This window comes from Coturnix japonica, chromosome 1, assembly GCF_054131305.1.
Source record: "Coturnix japonica strain WE chromosome 1, WE-NBRP24, whole genome shotgun sequence".
NCBI classification, from domain to species: Eukaryota; Metazoa; Chordata; class Aves; order Galliformes; family Phasianidae; genus Coturnix; species Coturnix japonica.
In genome coordinates, this window is record NC_140663.1 from 150,335,132 (window position 1) to 150,353,045 (window position 17,914).

At 35.7% G+C, this 17,914-nt stretch overlaps 1 long non-coding RNA gene across 1 annotated transcript; it reads right to left on the reverse strand.

The window, feature by feature from the left end:
* Nucleotides 1–1,413: 1,413 nt before the first annotated feature.
* On the reverse strand, nucleotides 1,414–14,918 carry LOC146762779 (uncharacterized). Its single transcript, XR_014948587.1, has 2 exons — nucleotides 14,430–14,918; nucleotides 1,414–2,854 (listed from the first exon to the last, which is right to left on the reverse strand). It is a non-coding gene; the product is annotated as an uncharacterized LOC146762779 (long non-coding RNA).
* Between the last annotated feature and the right edge of the window lie 2,996 nt (nucleotides 14,919–17,914).

Sequence of the window (17,914 nt, forward strand, 5' to 3'; positions counted from 1 at the left end):
CCAAAATATGGACTATTTTACCCCTCAAGGAATGGTAGAAAATCATAGAATCATAGAATGGCCTGGGTTGAAAAGGACCATAATGATCATCTAGTTTCAACCCCACTTCTATGCACAAGGTCACCAGCTACCAGATAAGGCTGCCCAGAGCCACATCCAACATGGCCTTGAATGAAGTTTTGGCTTTTTTTTGTTTGTTTGGTCTAAATAAATCCACATTTAAGAAAGGAACTGAGAAAGACTTTAGTCAGGGGTAAGATCAATATTATAATAGTTAAAATTTATAAAGTAGGAATGTAACACATTTGCATACATGTATTTGCCCGAGTTCTTCATGAATGAGGACAATGTAAAACATTGGCAAATTGAGTGGATGACAGCAAGTGAACTAAATAATACATCAGCAGCCCCATTTCTTAGCTAAGTGAAAGCTGAGCTTAAAATGAAAGTTCATCACACTCAGGGATAGGATGCTAGTAAAGCGTACCCAGACCTCTCAAAAGAGTCAATATAAGTGGAGGTGTGTTGGTCAGGACAATGAGTCTACAACATATATAAAAGGAAAAAAATAAATAAATAAAAATAGCAGCTGGCACTGTTGTACATCCAGATCCAAAAGTTCCATAAAAACCTTTAGTGAACAGATGTCTCCTCTTAGCCTCAATTTTGAAAAATTGGTATAGCTCCATGGGAGACTGTGGAGCAGTACCAATTGAATTGAGATGTCAGTCAATTTATTTCCATATATATTTAGTAAGTTGCACATGATCCATATGACTTCTGATAATTCCCTAGTCATTCTTCAAATAGAGTTCTCCCTTCCAGCCATTGCTTAAGGCCTTCTCCCACTGTGTCTCCAGACTGTACTTCTTTTGAGTTTAATAAGTAACAGATCTGAGTCTTAAGAAAGGATCTTAACCCAATACAGAGAAACATACAATACAAACATACAAGCAAACTAAGACATAAGAAGGGTGTCCTCAAAGGAAAAATTAGAAAGTTTATTAAGATCTGTTAAAGTAAAAAAGACAATTCCTGCTTAGAATGGTTCTATTCTCTCTGGAGTAACACATAATTTTAAATGATTAGTGATACTGTGAAGTAGTAGCATTGTGTGATTCAGATGAGAGATTACTTTAAAACATCACTTGCAGAGTGTACCTGAATCATAATCTACATGTCAGTTCTATCATTATTGTTGCTGTCTGCAGAATACTATAAACGCAAAACTTGCTCTATTAAAAATTTCATTATCATACTCAACATATGGGGGTTTTTTGTTGTGTTTTTTGATGTTTTTTTTTTTTTTTGTTGTTGTTTTTTTTGTTGTTTTTTTCCGCGCAGAAAATATGGGTTTCTTTAATAAATTTTATTGTAAAAATAATGTCACAAAAATGAGTGGAGTGGCAGAACTGAAATTTTAGTGAATTTTATTTTCCATAAATGTTCAAAGATGCAAAATATAATTGGTTGTTTTGTAAGATAAAATAAGAAATATGCAGATATATCTACAAACCATCAACTTGTTTAGGCAAGTATATTTCATTTATCTGACATTTTTCAAGTTTCACGTACACAATACAGATTTGCTTAGGCTTTAATATTGAAAGTTTGCCATGTTTATCAGAAAATTTGACAGAATGCATCCAAAAGGAATACATAAGATATTGATTGTCTGGGCACTGTGATTTTTTTCTCCACAGGCAACAACTACTAAATCAACCCTCCAAACAGTTAGGTCTGTGATTTTTATAATACTCCCTGCTGGAATGATATGTAATTGCTGAAAGATATTAAAAATGTAGATTGCTAATTTAACACAGCTATTTATATTTGGAATAACTGTCAGAATTCTTGAAATAATTATGATATATTCACTGCTCTTCTTATCTAATTGAGTCAGAAAGTTGGTCTATGCTAGGGCATGCTTTCATGCATACATCCACAGGCTCCTGATATGACAAACATGCCATTTTGCTGACTGTGAGGCTACAAAATCCTCCAGCAGCTTCAGTTTTTTTCCAGACTGGCTTCCTAACAGATGGCACCTTGACATTGTCAATGGCTTGCCATCCTGGAGCGCTGTAAGGATCCATGCAGTGAACGACGTTTCTCTTTCTGTGCCCAAGACATCTAAAAAAGCAGCCAATAACTACCTCTTCTTTTTCACAGATGATTCCACCTTATGTCAGCTGATTTCTTCCAAGTCACATTGTGCCCATTCTACTGTTAGCATGCCAAAAGGACTTACTCTGTTTGACAGCTAAGACATACACTAGCTCACTGCCTTTGGTGAAAGAGAAATACATAAGGCAAATTCCTTTAGTTTCTGGTGCTGCTGCTGGTCATCCTGCTCAGCAGCATGAGCTGTTTCTTTTAGCATTCCGTCAGCCTTGTGAACATCAGTTTAGAAATTAGACTAGACATAGCTAGCAAATGGCTTTGAATCACTTTGAGTGTAATTAGGCATGAAGCATAGCTAAGGGCTTTATTTGATCCAGACTGGTCATTTTATTACTACTGCACTCTGTAGAAAGTCTCTATATCCTTACAATGGTGTTTTTCTAAAACACTGAGTGAAGTCCTTAAGCTCCATGTTTTTTATTTAAAAATAAATGGAGACAATTAACTTTGATTTGTTGTAACATTTGCAAAGGATATACATGAAGATTTACTCTCAGTATTTGCATGCATCTTTACCAAAACCTCATATTGAACGCAGTGAAACTTGCTGTAATATCTCACCTCTGAAATGAAACAGGCATGTTAACACAATAGTAAAAAAGATGAATCATGGGTCTGTAATAAGAGTCCAGACGATGGATCTAAAGGCTGCAGAGATCTTTCTTCTGTCCTGTGGAATCAAAGCAGACATGTATGAGATCTCTTCCTCAAGGCAGAGATAAAATATGATTTCTGTTTTATGATTGAATTCAGCCTACTTGAAGAGGTTTACCTTTGAAGGTAATATTTGATGGATCAAATGCTCATTAGTATATACTTCATTGACAAAATAACTTCATACTTTCGTACTGTATCAAGGTCCAGTTACTTCTTGTACAACATGATTTATCATAGACAAAATTGCTAGTTTGAAGTTTAGTGCATTGATATTTACAAAAAATCCCATATCTACTCAGGTATGGTTTTAAAATTTTATGCTGTAAGTCACCTTGGCAGTTAAATAAAGGCATTCCTACCATGTAAGAGTTTAAATTAAGAGTCAAGTAACATTTTTTTTTTCTTTCTTTTTATTATCCCTAATCCACAAAACATCATATCATGATATAGTGTTATTATCTTGTCTTACTTTACAAAAATGCTTTATCAGGTAAATGAGTAATGCAATCTTTTGGACTGTTTCTGCTCACTTAATCTGGGACAAAAATAACAGTGTGTGGGTCATTGTATAAAAACTAGTGCATGCACTGTGTAGTAAAACAAGTCATCTTGAAAAATTGCCACATGGCTATTCTGTCTATTTCTGAATTGTTACAGCTATTCAGTTCCCTAAAACAAAAATCCTTTCCACTGAGGGGAAAAAATAAAATAAAATAAAATAAATAACGCTGGAGCAACAATGATGAATTTATGTTTTGCTAACTAAAAGAAGGAAGTTTTTTTGTCCCCTAGAGTTTGCCATCTAAGTCTAACTTAGCTGTCCATGTGACTCATGTATGCACATCAGGAGATGTATGTTTTCAAGTGATGGTTTGTCTCATTGTAAAGTCTGAGGACTAAGTTACCTTCTGATGATTCAATTTTATTTCCAATGATTGTTTATTCCAATGCCCAAGTAAGCACCAATAGCCATTTGAAACGAACCTGGTATAAATGAGATTTCTGTAAATTATCAGCTGAACATACAGAAAACCTTCTGAAGATACAGTCAAGGACAGAGCAGGGTAACAGGAAAACTCATGGCTTTAGATTCCAATGTCTAGATTTTTTTTATTTTTATTTTTTTTTCAGACTTTTCTTGACTTTATAGTACTATATACACCTTTAGATGTCTGAATTTTATCGAGATCTATGACTTCAGTCATTAGCTGAAGCACAGACATCTTATGCTGTCTGAGATGTCCAAAGATACCTGAGAGATACATGAAACTCTTAATTATGATAGAAGATGTGCAGAATACTTTACAGAGGTATGATACACCTACTGCATGAATATTCACAAATTCCTGGATCATCAGCTGGAGGCCAGGAGGAAAAGATAATGCCTTTTCAAAGGGGAGGAGTTATCTATATTTTGGATAACCAAATAAATCTCTGGACTGTTGTGCCATTCTCACGCATGCACCTCAGGCAGAAAAGTATCTGATTCACAAAGTCCACCTTGGCATAAGAAAATTTGTAAATAAGTATCAGATAGATATATACCTGAAAAGGATCAAAGTCCAAGTAATAACCTGTGCCATTACTTTCAGTGGCATTAACTTTGGATTAAAGCACTGTTCACTGAGACAAAGAGAAGTTTTCTGAAGACAAAATAAATGGACTGCAATTTTGTTTATATAAAATTACATGGGATGTAGGTTCACCTACCGTGTCCTCACATAGTTATAATCATCTTATCTATTGTAATATTTTCTTTTGATGATTTGAGATAAAAGAAAAGAAAACTGAAATAGTTTATTTTGCTTTAGCAACTAGGGATTTTATTTGGCAAAGCCAAACATTAATAATTGATGGTACAGAGCTGAATCCCATTGCAGTGAAATCCATAGAATTACTTGTTAGAATAAACAGTTTCAGTTTTGTCCACATACTAATATTCCTAAATGTGTTTGCTGTGAGGAATGAGATTTTAAAGGAAGAAATAAATATGTAGTGTAAGCACTACTGTTAAGTATTTCAATAAGGTACCTGAAACTCTGGAGAAATTGCAGGTGATTCACATATATTCTGTAAATTCTTTTGGATACCAATATGACAGGGATGTAATTGTTACCCACATGGGTTTACTGTAGGCCAGAGGCACACCTTGCTTGTTAATGAAAGTGAGACTTATCGAGGCAGCCATGATGATGCAGACAGTAATTTCTCACCTACTCTAACAATAAGCATCTTCATAACATAAGAAAAATTCATAGCACAGCTGTTGGAAACTCAAAGGTGTTGGTTTTGTTTTCTAATCTACTTTCACAGTTCAATTTTGCATCAGGAAGAAGGGCTGCCTATTCCAATAAGTAAAAAATTGCTACAATGTCATCTCATATTTCGTAAGCAATATGAATTTACCACACATCCTAATGTCTTAGGTTACATTGTGCCATAACACATGACCTAACAGACTAACCCACAGGAATGTGAAGCCTGTAACACAAACAGAAAAAAATGGCATCTATCCCTGTTGCTCCCCATCACCCCAGAAAGAAAAGATACAGATAATTATCTAAGAACAGTGGGTGGAAGCAGCTAATAGGCATTTTGCTGCTGGCATTTCTCAGACTAAAATACTGTTAAGCAAAGACTGACATGGGAAAATCATTATTTACTCAGATGTGATTGTATACAATTTGACAGATATCGTTCAGTTGTTGACCTATTATGCAAATAAGAAAAATCCATTGTCAAAGCAAGGTTAATTCTTGTTCCATAATCATTACCAAATCACTGTCAATATAAAATGGATGCTCTCTGTGGTTATTTGAAAGACATTCTTATCAGACTTATGCATGGTGCACTGGTGGTTTATTCCACATCATAGAGTGGTGATTTTTTTTTTTCCCCCTTTTTATGAAGAGGATCCTTTGGGAATATGCTGAGCAGCTGAGCAATGCAAGTGACTTCCTGACACGTCTTGTGAAGGAGAAACATACAAGGAAACACATTTCTTGTTAGTTCTATCAGACTCTAATAAGTGTGAGTAAATATAATCTAATTGGCTACTCTTTGGAAGCTATTTGTCCATGGCAGGTGACAGCTATGATGCTTATAAACAGTTCTGTTTTCCAAGCATTATTACATAGAAATGAAAAACAGATCAAATGGAATACATAAAAAACATCACAAAATAACACCACTCAGTGACATGTTGATTAGAACTTAAATGAATAGCTTGAATTAGATTTGGGTCATGTGCTGAGTGGCATTTTAGAAAAGGCTGGAAGCATGGAGGTTCTCTGACCAAAATTTCAAAAATATTATCTTTGAATAAATTGAAATTCTAGTTCTGCTTTCCCACTCTTCCTTTTTCCTTTGTAACCTTTTGTACCAGTATATCATGAAAAGTTTAAAGAAAAGGCAGAATATATGTCTCAAAATGTTATTGTGTAATTTTACATAACCATGTACTGCAGTGTCATTGTATATGATACAGAGATTAAGAATATACTGGCTTGAGGTTGTGCATCATTTTCTGTGATCTCAGCTGGAGGTAGGATTGTTCAGAACTGGCACAGCTTGAATATTGATACAAATACAATTATAACATCCAGCTAGCAGAACTGAGAAATTAGCAATCAGTTTTATTAATAATTATGTGTGTAATTCTAAGAGTCCTGTCCCCCACTGAGCCATTTAGGAAACTTTCAAAACAGAATGTGCTATAAGCACATTTCCACATGAACTGCTGATGAAGAATGAATCCATCAAGTCATGTCAAATAGCAGAAATTTTTGAGAAAAAAGATGGTGAAACAATGTAAGGCATAGTTTTCATTTATAATGCAGAGAGGAGTGCCACTAGATGGTGGAATACTGGAATAATATTTGTTACTATCATCTACATGGTTGAAAGAGTAGAAGTGGGAGGGGAAGAGAAAGAGAGCAAAGGAGAAAGGCAAGCAAGTGAAATTGTACGCTCTTTATAAGTCAGCCAATGTATGATTTTGGTCACAATCTGAGGTGTTTAAAGAGGGTATAAGGAAAAAGATTCCAAGTAATTTCATTCTAAAAATCATTCCCTTTAAGTATGTTTGTTTGGGTACTCAAATACTGAAGAGCTCGAAATTGCTAGCCCCCTTTACAAGTCTTTGTTATCTTGTAGAGGCATATTTCTCTACTGAAATCTTTATAAATTACCAAAGTCCACTGAACATCACTTTGGCGTTTTATGTACAACAAATATGGCTTGAAGAAACTTTTTTTTTTTTTTTCCTCCAAATTATAAACTCCTATTGACTTTTAAAGAAACCAATATTCTAAAAAGAAAGAATTGCTTTCCAGTTTGAATGATAGGATGTTTCTAAATGTAGGCCTAGTTCTTCTAAAAATTAAAGATCATAGAATTATACAGTGATTTGTGTTGGAAGGGACATTAAACACTGTCTATTTCCAACTCCCCACCATTGGCTGGGAAATGTTCCCTAAAGCAGGTTGACCAAGGCCTCATCCAACCTGGCCTTAAATGCTTCCAGAGATGGAGCAGCTACAGCTTCTCTGAACAACCTGTTCCAATCCCTCACTACCCTCATAGATTTTTTTCCTTAAATCTTACATATACCATCATAGTTTGAAGCCATTACTTTTGTCCTATTCCTTTGTCTATTACCCTATTATACCTCTTAAGATATACTTAAGAGGTACATTACCTTAAAGAAATGTATAGCCCAAACATTTTTGGATGTACATAGAAATATCTGTAAACTACAACGTCATTCAATATCATTTTTTTTTCACTTTTGTTGTTACAAATTTTCCTTATGTGTTTAACTTACATTTTCACCGATTTTCACTTTAGCCTTTGTATCCCTAATTTAAAGCAACCAAATTCATTTGGAAAGATTGAGTTTTTAAATAATAAACTCATGCTTCTTGCTCTGCATTGTTTTATTATTATTATTTTATTTTATTTTTCCAGAAGATAATTCTGTTAGCATCCTCCTATATAACTGTTATACTAGTAAATTATCTATACTTTCCTCCTCATGAACTGATAGCCATTATAACAGGCCTGCTCCATGTAAGCCAATTGAATACCATATAGCTTTCAAACTCTCTATTTTATTTATGGAAAACACAACACAACATGGTGTCATAGAGGCTTTTTTTCTTCTCTGAGCTAAGCTCTATACATCTGAGTCTGCAGAGTACCCTAGAGAATGTGATAAATGTGAACTACCCGATATAGGCAAAAAGAGTAAAAAGGTACTAATATGTATATTTTTAGCTGTTTTAGTTAACATTCCCATTTCATGTAAGGAATATGTAGACAATGAAGAGAGCTTCTGGAATTCCTGTTCTAGTGTTTCAGAGTTTATTTCTTCTTTAGTGCTTTGCCTGTGTTAGCAAGTTTTCTCGTGGTCCTTCTATTTGTGTTTATTTCTGCATAATCAGTTTTGTATCTGTTTTTCAAATGTGCTGTCTACTTAGGTTTCAAAAGGCATTTGTTTCTGTGATTTGAAAAAGGACCTAAGCTTTTCCCTATATATTAATGAGACACTAATCTTAAATTCAATTTTGCTAGTCAGTTGGCATACTTAGCTTTAAAATCTAAGGTCCAGGCAATGGATGCTACACAGTATTACATAAAAATAAGATTGCAGGAATTTTCCATTTTGTTTTAATTTTCCATTTTGTTTCTTGTTCATTTAAGTACCAGCCATGACACCATGACAGAAGAACTGCAAGGCCAATTTGCAGTGCAGAACACCAAAAATATCCTGTTTACTGCCTACTGCCTGTTTACAACCACCATCAGCAGTGAACACCTGCTGCAACTATATTATGCTTGAAAGTCACTATTTGGTCAACAATAACAATAGCACATTTTTCATATTGCAATCTTAGTAAGGTAAATTATCTTAGTAGTCTTTGCAGATTGTTATCAATCTCTTTTCACCCTGACAGCAAACATACCAACTAGGAGCAAACTCACTGTCCACGCACTCCTTTATTACAGAAAGAAGCTATGAAAAGGACATGTGACTGAAGGTCACATGAGAAATGGTCACAGGAAAAAATCTGGGTTGCCCAGAGAAACTGATATCCTTAGATATATTTAAATTCTGACTGGACACAGCACTGAGTAATCTACTGTGGCTGACTCTGCTTTGAGCAGAGGGATTATACTAGATGATCTCTCAGGGTACCTTCCAAGCTTAGCTATTTTAAGTGTTTCAGTGGGGGAAACTATGACAACTTACCTTCCATCAACTACAAGGGCTTTTCAGATGAGTGGGAGACCAAAAAGACAAAATACATTATAATACCATTGCCACTAGATTAGCCACTACATGGCTCATGAAAAAGCTGAATTTCTCAGAAAAGGGAAAAAATTAACACTGTGTTAAGAAGGAACCGTATTTTACATTCAAACTCAAGATGATCCTATATCAGTTTGGACTTCTGAAAACATAAGCTCTAGCCAAATTGTTATGCATTTTGCTGTTGTTGTTTGTCAGTTTCTAAAAATAAATACAGGTCCAATTTTCTGATGTTCTGATATCTATAATTTCATCCTAAACTGACATTGCATAGGGCTATAACTTTTCTGCATTTTGACATTTTCTGGTCTATTATTTGAAATCTTTTGCTTTATTTTATTACATTGTATTTTCAAGGTATTTCTGTAATATTTTTCTAATTGTAGATGACAGAAAAAAATAATATCGTTCTTATACTTGTTTCTAACAAAGGAAAAAAAAAAGAGAGAAAGGTTTTAGCATTTTAGAAGTCTGAATATCAAAACAAAGTGGTTTGACATTTTCAGATGAGGCTATTCAACATCTTGGAGCCACAGACAGGAAGACTTTATAAATAAATTGGAAGTTATACAGTCCCATGTAAATGGTTAACACAGTATAAAATTTTAGGAAGTTATCACACAAGTAAATCAGATATAAGTATTACACAGTAGAACTAGGACAAGGTCATTACCATGGATTTATTATTCAGATTTGCCTTAGTTGTAGAAAGGGAAGACACCTCTAAAGAACATTTTATCTTTTAGAATTTACATTTTCAAACAACAGAGCTAAAAATATCACACTTGGTAAAAATCTACTGAGATGGTTTTCAGTCTCAATAGTTGTCTTTTTTCTCAATTGGCAAAATGCAAGAACGCTCCAAAAGTAATGTATTATATTTTATTACCTTGGTCCATGACATTAGAGGTGAATATTGGTGATATGGCAATAGAGAACAAATCTTCATGCCAGTATTCCATTACATTGTGTTTCTATGTGACAGATGGCAGCAGAGGGGCAGCATAATAGAATTGCAACTGATACTGCTAATGAAAGGTGTGTCACTGAAATAGTCCATGTGAAAAAACTACACCCACTGGCATTCACTGATTCTTGCTGAACATTTATAGAGACCAAACAATGGATGAAGTGGGTGGTGAGTTGCAGTGGGTGGTGCATTTCAGTGGTGGCAACAGTGATGGTGAGTCACCTCTGCTGACACGTTTTTAAGTGTGGTATGCAGGCTCTTGTTTATCAGCAGTGAAAATCCATAGCTAATAGTGGCAACTATGTTGAAAATAGTGTTTTATATCTGAGAATTTGCTTCATCATATAGTGTTATTTTGCCCTTTGCATCTCTTGTAGTATCCATGAAAATAAGTAAGAGGCATTATTTTCAGAGCGACCTATGAATAAGCAATATTCCTGTTTATATAAGATCGTGTGAAAGTTCATATGGCATCTTGTTGCATTTTGCGTGATTCAGCTTTGAATCCATGGGTGTCTCCTTTCCTTCCAATATTATTTATTCAGTGTGTTTAGTTTGCTTTACAGGCATGGCAGAATTCATAGGGTAGACCTATTGAACCAAGCTGTAATAGATGTAATACATCAATACATTTGAGCTGAACAGCTTTAATTAGGCCTTCCCGGTCATTTCATCAATTCAGTGGAGTACCATTGGGATTTGGATAACACCATGCCTTCTGTAGTGCATGAGAATTACAGCACTCCTGCCCTGCTCTGCCAGTCACATCACAAGGCTAGACAATCAGCATTAATTCACACAGTTGTGTCTGCATTCCAGAACATAAATTTTCCTCTAATGTAATATCTTTGAGACCCTAAAATCTCTCCAACCTTAACGTCAATTCAATATTCAAGCCATCTCGAAACCTCCTTTTGCAACATCCTGTTGTTTCTCATCAGCAAATTGAAGGTGTACTTTACTTGAAGATTTATGCTTGTCAGAAATAACAAATTTCTGTGGCAGATAATTTCCTACAAACTGCAGAAATTACAAAATCTAAAAGATGATTGTTGGGCTACTACAGTATCTCACTTGGTTTGTATTTCTTTTTGAGATCCATTTGTCAAATACATTATCACAGTATCACAGTCTTGTGTGGGCTGGAAGGGACCTTAGAGATCATCGAGTCCAACCCCTGGGATTCGAGCCTCCAGAGCGGCACTTCTACCACTTGCGCCACAGGGGGGATTTGAACCCAGGGCCTCCAGTGTTGCAAAGTGGCGTCCTTAACCACTGCGCCACCGGAGGCACACATTATAATAGGGTATAAACAAACCTAAATCAGATATTCAATTTTCATGCATAAAGGTATGCAAAAAAGGAGAGCGTCTGCTCTTTTAAGCATTTTTGATCCACCACTTTTTCCAAGGCAATAAAGAAATAAAAAGAGGAATAGATGAGAGCCAAGTCTGGTCAGGAAAGCGACAGCCACAGAGGGACTGTGCCAAATACTCCAAGGATCTGTAAAAGGTGTATTTGCTCGTGAGCCCAGAGTGCTTTCTATATGCATGCGCTACTGCACTTCAATCTCTACCAGCCAGAGAGGAAGGTGGAAGCAGACTTAGCTGTCTGTGTTTTATGTGAGTCCTGTTAAAGGCAGCCCTTGGCTAGAGTAGCCTGTGTGACCGGTTTTGTCAGAGTCTGTCTGAGTAGAAGAGAATAAATTGTTCTACCTATAGAAACTCAATTGCTTAACTGCAGTTGGAAAGCAATATAGATGGTAAAAATCATGCCACCACATCACTAATTCCTTTATGGAAACACCTATATAGCAATCAGATACATGAATATGAAGCAGAGTCAAAAATGCCTCACTTACCTTTCTTTTATCTAATTCAGAGATTCTCAGCAATAGCTTGCCACTGAAATAAGCCAAAGCTTCAAAATACACTGCATTTAAGGCCATGCTGTAAAGGCTATGTACTACCTGTCATGAAGGTAGATAAAGATAACTTCATTATCCCTTAAACACTCCGAATGTTCTCCCCTTATTGCAATGGAAGTATAAGGACATTATTTTATTTATATATAAATAAATGGAGCTATTTGTCATAAAACAAATCATCAGAAGCATTACCATGTTTCCTTCTCTCACGTAGGTAGATTATTTTAATTAAAATAAATAAAACCAAAAAGACAGATAATCTGGACTAATTTTCTTAACACTGTTCATATTACATCTCCCTAACTAGGTAACGTTTCAATTCACCATAAAAAACTAAACAGCTGCAAATTAGAAAGACAGTGAGGTACATTCTATGAAGGAGACTATGCATACTGGTATCAGCATGTGCTGGTAGCTGGAATTGTTCCTCCCCAAGTGAAGGACTTTTTATTATTCCTTGTTGACTTCATGAGGTTCCTGTCTTTCTGTTTCTCCAGGCTGTCCATTTCATTTCAACTGGCAGCAGAACCCTCTGGTGTATCAACAACTGACATCCCCTTGGTGGAACTGCTATTGACTATTTTCTTGTCCTTCATGTGCCAAGATCAGATGTTCCATCACTTTCCAGGGGAGTCAAGGTCAGGCTGACTGTTATACAGTCTTCTGGATTGTTGTTCTGGTTCTTTTTGGAGATGGGTGTGCCATTTGATCTTCTCAAGTCACTGAGTGATTCATTCAATTACTGTGATTCTTGAAATATTACTGAGAGTGGGTGCACACCATAAGGCCCAGGGCCCAGGGCCCAGCTTGCTTAAGTATTCCTGGATTTGGCTCCAGGACCTGGACTATCCCACCAATGGTAAATGCTCCTTGCTCCAGACTATCCCCTTGTTCTCTGGAGACTGGGATTCCTGAAGCCTGGTCTTGCCAGTGAAGACAAAGAAGGCATTCAGATTGGTCCATCCAAATGAGTGGGCTAGGGTGAGATTAACTTTTTAATTTACTGTGTGATAACCAGGATTAACAACAATTACACTAGAGGTTCAAACAAATCACAGATTTGCGTAAAACTCATTAGAATTACAGTGGAGAGTTGTTCAGTAAAACTTGCAGTGACATTTCCCTGATGTAAACACAGTGGAGTTACAAATGATAGCAGTCTGGCAAAACTTGGAATGATGCAACTCTTATGTCCAGATAGCAACTTCAAACAATATTGCCCTGAAACAAAGTCGAACAGCAGCTTGGAACAATTTTCCCCTTGTGTGCCAATGGTGAAGTCAAAGAGATAAAGAAAAATTTGATAAAGAAGAAAGATATCCTGGATCCAGCCAAAAGTGAAGTCAGAGACAGACAGAGAGATATGTGAAAAGGAGGAAAAGAAAATATATTACTAAATATGAAGCAGATTTCTTGGGTTCTTCTTTCCTGCAGAGAAGACACAACAGTCCTAGGCTGGATCATATAAAAGAGTCACCTATCCCATCTACACATATGAAGAGAAGTAGAGACTCTCTGAGGTGAAGATGCAGATGCCTTGTGGTGTGGAAGAATTATTTCATTCTCTAACGTACAACTCTTACATATGCTCCAGATATTGTGATGCATAATGTATCACACAGTTGTGAACTTGGAATCATGTAACAAGGCAATGCTATCTTCACTTCAATATAAATTTCAGAAGAATCTGTTTCTACAGCTTCCTGGGAAGTTCACAAAGGAAGCTGGTCTGAAATTCCAGGCTAGCTATACTGGTTAAACATCCAACCCATCCTATTGAACCTAACTGTTTCTAGAGATAGAACCTAATTAAATGGTCTCAGTAATCACATTCTTTCTTAGCTTCTTTCCATGTGAAATGTTCTAGTCCGATGGTTTTTTGTTTGTTTGTTTGTTTGTTTTTGTTTTTGTTTTTCTTTTTTTTTGTTTGTTTTTTGCAGAGGTAGAAAGGATTAATCTGTAATTGCCTTGATGGCGACATTCAAATATTGTTAACTACAAACTTAACAGGATTTGAACAATCCACCACCTTCCAGGTATGATACTGACATTCATCCATAAGTCTTCCTAGTCTTTGCTTGCTATCCTTTAGAATTTAGAGATGTATTATTTTATCTTCAGTATATTTCTCCTATATTTTTCAAGTTAGTGAAACAGGGAGATAATAATATTTCGTTACTGCTGCTCTTGATAGTCAGTAATTTAATATAAAGGGCAGAAGTATAAAACTGTATTGGTTACAGTAGTTCAAGTCAGCTACTCACACACATTCAAGATCTAATTAAAATCACGGCTAATTTATTACACTGCATAAAATCTTTCTTTCAATTAAAATAAAAAAGGAAGAAGAATTCAAGACAATTTGGTACTCTCTTTACCTTTCTCTAGGTTCATTTTTAAATGTTTTGTTGGATCTTGACACAACTGGTAATCTGCCAATCTGCCTGGAAAAATAAATAAATAAATAAGGAAAATTGAAAGAAAAGAAGGAAAGGGAAGGGGGAAAGGGAAGGGGGAAAGGGGAAGGGGGAAAGGGGAAGGGGGAAAGGGGGAAAGGGAAAGGGGGAAAGGGGAAAGGGGTAAAGAGGGAGGGGAAGGGGCAGGGGGAGGGGGAGGGGAAAGGGAAAGGGAAAGGGAAAGGGAAAGGGAAAGGGAAAGGGAAAGGGAAAGGGAAAGGGAAAGGGAAAGGGAAAGGGAAAGGGAAAGGGAAAGGGAAAGGGAAAGGGAAAGGGAAAGGGAAAGGGAACGACCACATTGCACACAGGAATAACCAGTCACAGACTAGTTGTGTGAAAAACACAGTCCCTCCCTCCCTCCCTCCCTCCCTCCCTCCCTCCCTCCCTCCCTCCCTCCCTCCCTCCCTTCCTTTGCTTTCTTCCTCTTCTTCCTTCTTTCTTTCCTTCCTTCATTTCTCTCTTTTTCTCTTTTTCTCTCTCTCTCATTCTCTCCTACTCCCTTTCCTAATCTTCAAGAGCTAAGATAAAATGTCATCCAAAATGTACATACCCAACTGGCTTCATAATGTACGAATGCCCAATTTGCTTTAGTCTCAGTAATCCAAGTTTTTGTATTTTTCTTTTTCACATGATGTCTGTTTAAATTTTCAGAAGCTCTGAAGTGCAGTTCTTAATGTACTTCATACTGTTAATACATTTTATTTTATGTCCTTGGAGTCCAAAATTTAGCCATCTATGACATCATGACACTGCTGGAACCGTAATTGCAGGAGCTTTTGACCATTATGTAGCTTGAATTGGAAGGGCAGAAGAGCATGTTGAGGAGTGTGAAGTGGTATCTTTCACAGGCTAACAAAACCCTGAGAACACATAGTCCCAGGATCAGAGTGATTGGCAGCTCCTGCAGCTTTCCGTCCTGAACAGCTGCCCATGGCAGCCAACCTGAAATTTTCTTCTAATTATCACACCATTTACAATCAAGTGAAGGGACCAGAAGGGACCACAATTGAAAAGTCGTTTTGTAAGCTACTTAAAAGTTTTCATAGATGACATGAAGTCTGTAGTCTGCTCTTTGTGACATTATACAGTCTAACAGGAATAAAAATAGCGGTGTTACTGCTAAGCAATTAAATTATGCTAGAGAAATGCAGTAAAATGTTTATTAAGGCTTTTTTCTACTAAATAAAGGGCACCTTTAAATAAGAAAATACTAAAATATTGGAGAGAAATTAACCTAATTCTTTAACTTAAATGTTTTCTTAAGTCTTCTCTTGAACCATTATGGTAATGGTTGTTTATATCTATTTAACACATTGCAGACTTTGCAAAGAGGGAAGGAAAATGAAGCCTGACATATTCTACTGTATAATCTGGAAAAGTGGAAACCTAGGTCACAATTAGTAAGGCTATGATAAGGTTGAGTAATTTAAAGAAAAGCCATGCAAATCTTCAAATTCCAGAATGAAAATTCAAATGCTCACTCTTCTGTTCATTCCCAAATGAGGTTTTTGCCTGAAAAGAAATCCTCCCATGTAATAAATATGGTAAGGCATGTGTGCCACTGGCATATATCACAAAAACTTAAAAGTAGTAAATGATGAGAGCATCGTGAATAAAAGAAGAAATCATATTAAGTTAAATATGAAATGCTGTTTAAATTCTTGATAATTTTAATAGCATTTAATTTCATAAATCAAAGTTAAAACATGCACAGTGTGCTTATCTAACATTCTGCTGAAAATAAATTTAATGAATTTTGAGCATATATATAAAAATACAGAATCATAAAATGCCTTGCAATAGGATATTGAACTCAAAGTATTTTGTATAGAATATTTGTTTTACGATAACAAAATGTATTGTCTCAGCCTAACAACACTCCTGTAGAGCGAGTTAGAGACTAGAGACTAGTCTCTGTAGAGACTGTAGCTCTTCCATTCTCAGTAGTTTTCAAAATTTGGCCGGAAAACAAAAAAAAACAAAACAAAAAAACAAAACAAAAAAACAAAACAAAAAAACCCCACAAAAACAACAGACAAAGGATTAAAGGATTTATTAAAGCTAATCTGACTTACATCAGCCTAACATATGACTTTTTTGATTGTTGTAACATTACATTTAGGGTTATGATCTTTTCTTAATTATGTTATTTGCTGAACCAATTTTATTATTTTCTTCATAATCTCTGTACCGCTTTGGGAAAGGCACCAAATATCTTCACATATCTGTTTCCACATTAACAAAAGAACTACAGTAATATTTCCATTACTCAGTGAGCTGTTGTCAGGATTAATTAGTGTAGATGCCAGGTCTAAAAAAGACTTTGTTATTTGTAAGTCAGCACTGAGTAAAATACTGTAGCTATCCCACTAGCTTCAGCTAGGTTTTTGGCTGGCTGCACTGCACAGAGTGCAGTGTTGTGCAGTGTTAAGATTTCATCATCAAATGATATTCTACTATATTTTGATTCTCCTATTTACAGGAGGCTGGATACTTTCCTCTTTTTTTTTTTTTTTTTTTTTTTTTCCCCCTGAGTTATATTTTATGTTTGTGTGTAAGTTTAAGAAATAAAAAAGAGTAAACATAAACCTAGAAACTGTCAAAATCTCTTTACATGTTCTTAATGGCACGCAGAACAGATTTTGTGGAATAATGAGAAGTATGGTAAATATAACATTCAATGCATACACTGTGTAAAACACAGTTTTTCAAAAGCTTGTTCCAGTTTAAGTGGAACAGTATTCATTTAGATTGATATCAGCTAAACTTTAGGTGAATCACACTTACAGCTATCACAGTGATGACACAGAGAAGCTGAATGAGGCTTTGCATTTAATGGATGGAATTCTATTTGCTATGAACTGATAGCAGGTTTGGCAACTGAATGATGTATTTCCGGAAATGGGAAGATGTCCTAGAAGTAACTCATGGCTGTTTCCAAAGATTTATTAAAACTAAGTTGACACTTGCATCACTGATAGAGGTAATTCTGGAGCTCTTGAAATGCTACTGACCCTAAGATAATGAAACTACCACCTTCTGCACATTTGTATTCTGTGGTATATAGTATAGGTTTGTGGTTTGGAATATGAAACGCTGTAATTATGTGCTGAAGAAATTCACACTAGTAACTGAGGGCAAACATACAGACTTGAAGATTTTTCAGTAAAGGGTAGATACAGCACTCAGAGCCAAACGAGGGGCTGTGTACATAAACAATGATAATAGGTTATTTGGACAGTTTAGAAAAGTTAGGGTTCTGTGGGATGATTGCAGCTTTGTAACTGAACCATTTTTAAGAAGGATTTTTTTTTTCTCTGTATCACAGCAAGAATTCATATTATGCCCTAAAACAAATCAAATCCAGTGCATATGAAAAGCACCATGAAATGTGCTTAGAAAAGTCT